The sequence below is a fragment of the Tasmannia lanceolata genome, unplaced genomic scaffold (genome assembly GCF_043159265.1).
Source record: "Tasmannia lanceolata isolate RefF3 unplaced genomic scaffold, GAP_Taslan_0.1 ptg000006l, whole genome shotgun sequence".
NCBI classification, from domain to species: domain Eukaryota; kingdom Viridiplantae; phylum Streptophyta; class Magnoliopsida; order Canellales; family Winteraceae; genus Tasmannia; species Tasmannia lanceolata.
The window spans coordinates 6,613,528-6,624,531 of NW_027518683.1; positions in this window are offsets into that span (position 1 = coordinate 6,613,528).

Genomic DNA, 11,004 nt, shown 5'->3' on the forward strand with positions numbered 1-11,004 from the left:
GAAAAATAGTAACTCCAACTAATCCTACCAAAAAACCTAGCACACCCTTTACCCCCTTTCTGAGCTCTCAACCCTATTCTTAGACAAGAAAACAAAATAAGCCCTAAAACCTTTTATACAGAGCGGGTTAAAACAAGCTTATTCTAATTGGGCTGAAAATGACTTAAATAACGGACTGGGCCGAGCGGCTGGGGCCTTCACCTAGACGGGCCGCTTTCGGGTCGCACACAATATATCGGACCCAAATCGGGTTGAATTCAAGACACCCCAACTCAACATTTCCCTATCATTATTCTAAAAACAAAGGTAAAAGAGGCTAAAATGGGTGGCAATACCAACTCTTATAATAGAATGGCTTGTAGTTACTGGACGACCACTTCCAAATTTTCAATCAATGCAACAATGCCTATAGATTAGTGTGGACTACGAACTTTGGTAGTCCAAAGGACCACGAAATTTCACATAAAATAATACATGGTTTGAAAATACCCATAGATTTGACCATTTCTTGAAGTGTAAGCTTCTGGTTGATACACGTGACAGTGATGGGTCGCTCTGAAATACCCTCATCTCTCCAAACAAAATATTATCTCAAAAAATTGTTTATAGTTTTGCTATGTTTGATATTCGATTATTATTTTCCTCATATATTTTCCATTTTTTCAAATGTTCAACTCCAACTTCTTTTACACTTTATTTATTTGGCTAGGGGACCACAGCTTCACGGGGAAGCCGAAAGCCGCCTCTTTCACGTCCACAGAAGTTGCCTTTGTGTTTGACGTTTGACGTTTCCAATTGCACTTCTAAACAAGGATTAAAATTTCGGTTTCGGTGCCGGTTTCAGACCCTGGAATTTTGAAATTTTGGTCGAAATTTGGTGCATAACCTGAAACCAATATTTTATTTAATATTAAATTTCTGTAAAATATTATATTAATAAAAAAAAACAGTTTTTTTTTTGTCAAATTTCGGAAAAACAGAAATTTTAACCGAAATTCTGAAATTTCGACCGACATTCCGAAATTTCGGCCGAAATAGATGACCGTTTAGGTTTTGGTCGATTCGGTGTCGGTCTCCACCGAAATTTCGGTCGAATTTAAAACCATGCTTCTAAAGAGGGAGGAGCATCGTCTTTTTCAAAAAAGAGCCTGACCAAACGGGGCCTAAGACTTAATTAGAATGGGAAATGAAGAGCAGACTTCAATTATCAAGGTATATTTTACACCTCAGCACTTTTTACACGTTTTCAACTGTATGAAACAACCAGCTTAAGCTGTTAGAGTTGATGTTATTTAATAATTTATACTTCTTCACTCCCCTTAAACTCGTGGCCCCCCTCTTTTTTGGTTTGTCCGTACACCTGGATTTTTAATATCAGGGGGTTATTGCCTTGTTGGGTTTCGAACCCTGGACCCACCCTGGGGCAATTTCTCTGATACCATACGAAACAATCAATCTGCTAAAATATAAAAGATTAAATAGCACCTCCGACAAAATGGCTTAAGCCTTTGGAGCAACTATTGTTTATCATGGTCTTGGGGTGAATCTTACTTAGGATAGAGAGAGGGAAGTCAAAGAAAGGAGTAAAGCGCATTGCCCGCTTAGGTATTAAGCTTTATGCGCCTCGAAGTGAGAGGCGAATTGGTCAATACTAGATGAGGTCCTTATTTCAAACCTCCCGGAAATAAAAAAATCCAGAAGTCCTAAATTCAAAACTCCCGTAAAGCAAAAATCCACATGCACTGGCCAAACCCAAAAGAGGTGCCACATGTGCCACATGTAGGCCAACCCCAAAAAAAGGAGGCACCGCATGTGAGGGGGAGTGTTAAAGCATAAAAGATTAAATAATGCCTTTTCCAACGGATTAAACTCAGCCTGTGTTTTCATAGCCTATCCCAAGCCAGGATAAAGGATGAGGGTTGGCGTCAGGTTGGCAGCCGGCTGTAAACTTTGTCACACCATGAAGCAACATGTGCATAAGTTGAGTGTAGCGGAGATGCGAATGCTTAGATGGATGTGCTGCCACACAGTGTTTGATAGAATTAAAAATGAAGATATGTGTAAAAAGGTGGGGGTGGCACAATTGAGGATAAAATGAGAGAGCACCTCTTAAGATGGTTTTGACATATCCAATGCCGGCCTTTGGATGCTCCGATGAGAAGAAGTGACTCATGGCAAGTTGATGGAGTAAAAAGAGGTAGTGACAGACTGAAAACAACTTCGGTAGGGACAATGAGGTAAGACTAGATGGATAGGAACATAACATATAACTTGACATTTGATAGGAGAGAATGGAAGAAAATGATCCATGTAGACGAACCCAACTAGTGTCAAGAATAGACTCAGTCAAATTAAGCAGGGTAGATTCTTTCACCTTCTTCATTAAATTTTTCTAAAGGATTAATTAACCGACCCCAACTAGTTTGGGACAAAGGCTTAGTTGAGAGTCGAGTTGATTCCAACGGCTTAGGCCTTTGGTGTAACTGGTTGTTTCTCACAGTTACTCCAAAAGCTTATGCTGTTAGAGTTGGTGTTATTTAATTATTTATACTTGGCACTATATCTGCCAAAATGTTTTATTAGGTTACGTGCTCCAATTTGATATTTTATTTCTTTTCAAGTTTCTTAAAATTTGCTAATTTATTTAAATACTTTAGTGTGGGAAATGATATCTGCACTCCCATGTATAAATAGTGGCACTTATGAGTTTGTTAAGGGCCGTTTGGATGCCCAGAAGATTTTGATTTGGAATTCTCACATTTGCAGCCCTTTTTGCGTTGACATTTGGATCCGGATCAAATCCCTGAATTTCCAATTCAGCGACCGAAAGTGAGAAAAATCATATTTCCAAATAAGATGTGGAAATAAGTAATTGGAAATCCATATATCTGCCAATTTCTTTCACCCTCTTGGCTCCTCAACCTCTGCTTGCAGTAGGAAGTACCCCCTTCGCTCTGTCTCCTTCAACATGAGCTGGTAGAACTATTCATTTTGTACTCAAAACTCAATTCGAAATCCAAATATGAAATATGAGGTATCCAAACGGGCCCTAAATGCTGTATTGATCGGCTGTTGATAGTTTTTGGGAAATATAAGGGTCTTTAACCTCTAACTAGAAAAGCATACTAAAAAACGAGTGACGTTATCAAAACAAGGAAGTGCTGATATGATTTATTTATTTATGTTTTTACCTCTCATTGGACTTTAATTTTGTTTATAAGATGAGCAATTCTTCGGGTTGAAAAGAATTCATGGGCATTTATATAGTTAGTTTAAAATTGCTTGCTGGATCTGTTAGGCGACCCGTCAAACTCAAAACCAGCTGGCGCCATAATGTGAGCCACCATAAAGATATTTCATTTTCCTATCACGATAAGAGGGAAATGATAACGACACTATTTGTGGGCAAAATGGTCTTTTGGACTGTACAACTTCATTCTTTACTGCAGATAGTTGAAAGTACGAGCCATCCGTGAGTTCAGTCTTTAAAAACATTTTTTCGTTTTTACGCTGAGACTAAGATAAAACACTAGGAAGAAAAATAATTTTCTTGCTCAGTAGGCTCCTAAATAGCCAGCTGTTGGGCCTAGCTTGTGAAGTGGTTGGATCCATTGATCCAATCATAAGCCTGGCCAAATGCCATTGATCGGATTTATCCTAAGGTCTTATCTATCCACTCACCATTAGGGTCATGCTAAGAAAAGCTAAACCTTTGATTTTTATAGTTTTTTTTTATCTTAAACATTATGTCCGTTCGAAATGGAAACAAGATCATGTGAGGTTCGTCGTGACCATCTACAAGATCAATAGTCTATCAAAGACCCAAAAACAATAAATAAACAGATTGAAATCTAGTTTTCATCTAGAAAAATCTATGCAATAATAAGTGATAACAGCAACAGCAGATTTTGTCTCATTAAATGGCTTTCCACAAAACGAATATAAATCATGATTCATTACAATATAAAGCCTAATAAAATCAGATTATAACAATAATGCAATTCCCAAATTTTACATGACACACTTCTTTTGTTTTTTCCTTGAAAAAGAAACCCACCCTCTCTCCCTCCTTTCTTTTTCCCCTATTGTGTTTTTTCAAGGTGAAGAACCCCAAAGCACCTCTGCAAGAATAGTAGCTGCCTCAGCATCTGAAACTGCTGCTTCTCTAACTCTTCTCAAAACCTCCTGTTTAAAAGCTCTCTTCTCACTCTGCCTCAACCCTTCTCCCACTTCCAATTGTATTGCAAACCTCGCTACACAGCTTGCAAATGGATACTTCTCCAAAAATCTCTGCTCTCTACTCTTCTTTCTCCCCACCCTCTCAATCTCAACCCCCTCCACACAAACCCCATCTCCATTATTCTCCTCAAACCCACCCATCTCTATCAAATTCCCCCCATTTTCAGATCTCTGCATCTCCACAAGCTTCTTCACCAAACCCTCTTCAAGAATCTCTTCAATCGCTTCTTTTCTCCCAAAATACCCAATCTCCATCACACAATCCATTGCCACTGTTTTAATCTCCATATCTTCTAAATCTAAGAAGCTAATTATTTTGAGGATCTCACCGTTGGATTGGATTTCATCAACGAGTGGGCTTTTAATCCAACGGATCAGAGAGCAGAGGACTCTAAGAGGAGAAGCTGAGGCCATTGAAATAAGGGCTCGGACTGTAGGACCCATCAAAACCGGACCCACGAACACGTCCTTGTTGAATTGAACAAGAGCCGAAATTGCGAAAGCGGACCTCTCTCGGATCCGCTTCGAGCCCGTTGGGTTACAAAGGACCGATTCGAGAGCAGAGAAAACCCTAGATTTGAGTATGAGTTCTTGTAACTGTCTGTTGAAACCTTGTAAGATTCGGTTCTCGAACGCGGTCAAGAGTTGAACTTTTTCGTCGTCATTTTCGGATTTGGAGAGGGATTTGAGGAGATTTTCGACGGACTCTCGATCGATCCAGGTTTGGATTTCGGACTCAATGGATCCGGCAACACGAGAGATCTCGTGGCCCGAGGCCCGACGGCGGAAGTAGGACCGGAGGCCCGTGGTGTGTTTTGAGTTGTGGAGATTTTCGAGGAGGGTTTTGAGGTTAGAGAGGTGGTGAGAGAGGTTGCAGAGATTGGGATCGTTGGAGAATATGTTTGATTCGTGTTCGAGCTCTAAGAGGGCTTTAATGGAGTAGGGTTTGTTGTCTTCTTTTATGCTGGTTTTTGGTTCGTTTTGGAGCTGTTGGGAGGCTTCTTTTAGGGCTTCTAACACTCTCAAAACCTGGTTTTGTTGCTGATCTTCTTCCATCACTGTTCTTCTACTGTAAAGAAACTCTCTATCTCTCTCGCTCTGAGCATAGAAGAGGGGGGCGCCAATAGGATTGAGGTGGTCATATTCAGAACAAAAAAGAATAAAATTCCTTTTATTACCAGTCAGTCTTCGCGAACAAACGAACACTTGCGCGTTAAATTCCTAACCATGAGTCTTCCTTATTCCCTAGACGCCCATAGAAAACGGTAAAACTTTTCGTAATAATAAAACTTGTCCGAGTTGACTCGACTCGTACCTAAAACGAGTTGACTTTTTATTAACTCGTCTCTTATTAGGTGTAAGGTGTATACTGACGCTATAATGTATTATGAGATTTTATATGGTGTAAGACCGTATAGTCAAAAAATATTGTATGGATTACACCATAGGATGATCCAAACCGTCCATTTGATCGACCACGATGTAAATACGTTGTGCCCAAAAAAACCATTTCCGTAAGATGATCCTAGGCGTTCGACCTGAACTGCATATTATGGAAACCACGATCTATGATAAGGCTGGGATCATCCCTATGAAAATGACTTTTGGGGTATAACCTGTTTACCTTGTGGCCCATCAATGGACGGTTTGGATCATCCTATGGTGAAATTTGCAAGAGTAACTACACGGGCTTACACCATTTAAAAATATATATTAGATATTGATGTTTTCAAGATCTTTCCCTGGATTATAAGCTCTCTTGATATTATGCCCCTTTGGTTCCTTTTCTGCTTCTCTTTAATGTCAGCAGTCACTCGTTCGAGTTGGCTCGACTCAACCCACTTTGGAGTCAAGTTGATTTCTCGAGTTTTTTTAACCATGCATCCGACTCATTTCCGTATTGCATTTGGGAAGTTCTTGCCGTGTGGGGCCTACCAACACGAATTATATGCATAGGAAGCTACAACGAGAATCTTGACAATTGAGTATGTCATGCAAGAAGATCCCGATTTCATCCACCCTGGCCGTTTGATCCATCTGATTGAGGGTTGTGATCCTCTAAAGCACCGGGCCCACAGGAATGTGTTATCATTCAAGCAATTGTGGTGTGAAAATTCCCACACTAGAACATGTGGCGTTAGGAGTTAGGATTGTCCATCTCAATTTGTCCATTAAATGGACTCCCACCATGCGCAGATGCCAAAACTACATTGATCTAGCAATCCTGACCATACGATCAGCAGTTTGAAATTGACATTAAATGATGTTTGATGGCTAAGATCGCCGCCATCAATATCATATTTGATCAATTGGCAAGTTTTGATGCAGGACCCAAAATTACAAGTGGGCCACCTTTTTCAATGATCCAATGTTGATGGGCCCACGTTCTGTATGCCATGGCCTGAAGGTAGGATTGGTGGGCCAACAAATAGACGGTAGAAAATAAAGTAAAAGAAGCCAAACCCACGTGTTAGTTTTGCCTGCGTATGGCTTATAGTGATTGTATTTTTAAAGAAGATTGTGATTTCTTCGTAGGTTCCAGGAAGAAAGGTTAAAATCCTTTATATGGTTGTAAAAATGTTATTTCACATCCTTGCACAGCGTTCTCAGAAATTGCAAGGTATTTGCTTGGAATATTCGAATCTATGTTTGGAGCATCTAGCAAGGTATATGTGATTGGTATATTCGAATCTATGAGTGCAGAGTAGGGCTCACGTTATTGCATGTTGGCATGATATTGGAACCTCTATAGATGGGAGGGTTAGGATCATCCTATGAAGAAGATTTTCAGGACAGATCCTCCCTATGTCGGGCCCAACAAATGAATAGTTTAGATCATCCAATAGTATTATGGGCCCCACTGTATTTTTTTTTCTAAACACCTTATAAAAACCTCCTTTCTTTTGCTTTTCTTTCCTCTCTTCAACATTTGATTAAAGAAGTATTTAGACCGTCTGTGGAGTTGTTTAAGAAAGGTTTAATATGCAGGAGTTTAAAGATTTTGAAGGCTTGCTGTCTTGAAATGGAAAGATGGGACGTTTTAGTTTTACCTTTGCTTTTCTTCTTAAATGCATAACTAAGTTGAAACTTTCACTCCATTTTTTCAGTGGGTTTCATTTATATGAGGTTGGGTATCTGGGTGTCATCAAAATTGATGCATGCTTGTTATTTTATATAGAGGGGGAAACAAATCTTTTGGCCCAAGCAACGTGTGTCAAGTGATCAATCCGTTCGTATGGTGGGCTACCCAATAATTGTCCATGCCATGATTGGATGGTTAACTAGCCCCTTAATCTATTCGTTGATTTTTGTGGGCCCTAATCTTACACATGGGATGTTTAACTGAAATGGGACAAAGATCACGTGTATTCCCTTGTCATGGTCCACAAGATCAACAATCCCGATTATACATACATATCTCTATGCAAGACCCAATGTTGATCTCAATGGATGGGATGGATGTCTGTAGACACCCCATTTTGACCGTACCCTTAAAATCAATTGTTTGAGCAAAACCCAACCAAATCAATCAGCTAGGGTCCCAAATTTCACCCCAAGCTAGCTTAGGGTCCCATCTAACTCCCCGCAAAATTTCGTCGCGATCCGTGCACGTTTGCCTAGCGAACGAGCCGGGAGAGTGTGCGTAGTGTAAGCAGAAAAGGGGGGTGAATTATCCTGGAACGGTGCCAAACCTGGGCCGAATAGGATACGTAATTTCGTGCGCCTATCAAAATTTCGCGCACTGTTCAAATTTCCGCGCGTTCATCATTTTTGGAGTGCCGATATCAACCCCCCAGATACTCTATAAATGCGAATTTTAAGTCTTTTAAAAAAAAGAGAGAGAGAAAATCGGCAGAGAGAGAGAGAGAGAGAGAGAGAGAGAGAGAGAGAGAGAGAGAGAGAGAAATCCCCAAATCACTTTTCCGTTATCTTCTCCGACAGGATTCCAGTCGGAATCTGTGCAAGCTCCGACTATTTTTTCTTCTCTTTTCTTCTTCCCTTCACTCAAACATCGCTTAGTTTCTTCAATTTCATTATCATTTAAAGAGACCTGCAAACCCTAGCTTTTGCCTTAGCTTTTTGTTCTTGATTCCTCCGGTTTTCTTCTCCGGCTAATCATCTCAGGCGAGCTCATCTTCTCCGGTAAGTATATCCTCGTCTAGATCTTTCGTTCATCTTAGTTTTTTTTTCTTTTAAATCATAGATCTTCTCCGTTTCTTTTCTCCTCCGGATTCCTTAAGCTGTTTTTGTGTTACTACATCTCCGTTCAATCCATAACTTCATCTTCAACTTTAAAAAAAAAAAAAAAAAAAAAAAAACAAGATCTGAGGCCCTAAACCACCGATCTGTGTATTCTTTTCATTTTTCTTTTAGAAACCCTAGATTTAGCTTAGGAAACCTTGTGTTCGAGGCTCTGATACTCAAATCTGAGCATCTCACTTTTAGATCTAAGATTTTTCCTAATTTTTAGAGAGAAAAAGTAGATCTAAACCCAAACCTTAAGCCGTTCATCTTCTCCGGTAGATTTCAGCCTTCTCCGATCATTCTCTGGCCTTTTTTCTGATCTTTCTTCTCTAGTCGATAGATCAAAGCTCAAATCCATCCATTTGCTATGAAGTTTAGCTTCGAATCTCTTTGATATTGGCTATTATTCCTTCAGTTAGCATCTCACTGCCTCATTCTATCAGTTCAAGCTTAATTCAAAGAAAGAGAAGATTTGTTTGAATTGAAACCTTTCAAGTTCACTGGAATTTGAGAAATTAGACCAAATTATTGGCAAATAGATTGAAGATCTGGTAATTTTAGTACAAAGGGAAAGGTATTGAACAACTTTATTCAAGTCAGAAGCTGATCCTCCACTAACAAGGTATGAATCATTTTTATTTCAATGGCAGATATTATTTTCATGTGTATCGTTAGCTATTATAAGGAACTTTATGATTATATACTAGTTTACTCTGCTTGCTATGTGATAAGAATTTCACGCAGACAAAATTCATTTTTATTTATTCTTGTGAATAAGTTTAACTTGCCGTTGTCCATTGTAAAATTTGTACAATTGGAGTTTAATATTGCTCTTACATATTTGCCCATGCCTAAATTCAAAGAAGAGAAGTTCAACTGTAAAGGAGGTCTTCAAATCTTTACATCGAGAGTTAACCAACTGTAGAAAGAATATTTTTTTTAGATTTAAATTTCCGTTGAGAGATTGATTATTCAAATATTAAGCTTCTTTTGGTATTTTGGTTGAACTGCATGATTGTTTAGGATGTTTCATAACAGTTTCACTTAGAGTGTATTGTGGATATTTTTCAAAATTCTCAGACCCATACCCCTCCCTGTTTTGGTCTGAGAATGGGAGCCCTAACTGTTTGTATTTCATAGTCTCATGCTTAAGGAAACTTTGTTATGAATTATTTTGTGACTTGTCCTTGTTGTGACCTATAAGGATAATCATAGCATTGAGCATAGATCAAATGATTTCGTACAATGAATAAATACAGTGATATGCTAGATCGGTATTATTATGCTGATCATTTTCCTTAACTTTGGGTCTGTTCCTTCCATTTCATTGATTGCATGGAGTGCTCATATCAATTCCTCTTTAAAGAAGCTCGTTTGGAAGAGAGTATAACTCATTTAGCAGATGGAAGGTGGAATTAAATGTGGCTAGCATAAATAAATAGTATTATGTGAGTTCCTTAATTGTCTCTAGGTAGGGGAAAGTCCAATCCAATAAGTTCGTATGGGTATTCCTTTCTTCAAATGCCTTGGATCACCAATGAAGTATTGATGCAGGGGCTATGTATGGTAGCAGAAATTGAAATGGATATAATGCCACTAAAAAAAAAATCAAAAATCAGTTCTGGTGCATTTGAGCTTATATTATGCTTGGGTTATTCGTTTGAACTTAGTTTCTTATTAAAAATTGTGATGGTTATTGATTATTGAGATTAGGGTAGGAAAAATAAGAATAGAAATGTTAATGTGAAAAGGCAATCATTACAAGAGTGGGATTAAAAAAATTCTAGTGCTAAAAAGCAACCAAACATGGGATGGGACGAAATTCTTACTAAAACTTCCTGGGACAAAAATTTTACTGGCAACCAAACGGATAAGTGTCTTTTATAGAACTCTAAAAGACACTAAATGCAACCCCCCAAGTGCCCCTTGAGACACAAGGGTCATCTCGTCTCCTCCCTTAAACTTTTGATTGATTGATTTATTTCATTCTTTTATATCTATCTACTACTATAAGTTGGGAGGAAAAGAAGTGAATTTTTTGATTTTTTTGAAAATTATATGAGAATTACACATCACCCCCAAACACATAAATACCTCTTATGCCCTAAAATTCCAAACATCTGAGTGAAAAATACCTCCTATGTCCTTAAATTCTCACGACATCTCTCTTTGCTCATGTGATCTTCTTTCTCATATGCCCTAAAATTCACACGCTCGCTGCCCCAAGGTTATCCCTACCTTTTTACCAGCCCCTCTCTCTCCCAAAAGCCTATAATTATTTCTCTTCACAACTTTCGACGCTAACGTTCCCACTTCCCTTGAGAATTCTAAGTAAGCTAGAATTAAGGGATTTACTCCTATCTGCTTGCCCATCTTTGGTCTGTTTCTTTAAGTTCGTTCTTTTTATTTCGGTAGATCAGTTTTTGTCTCTGTTTATCTACAACATCATAGTAGAATCTTCGTTTTTGATCTTTTGTGACGATCCAGCAGAAACCTCTCTTATATCCCTCATGTTAAAGT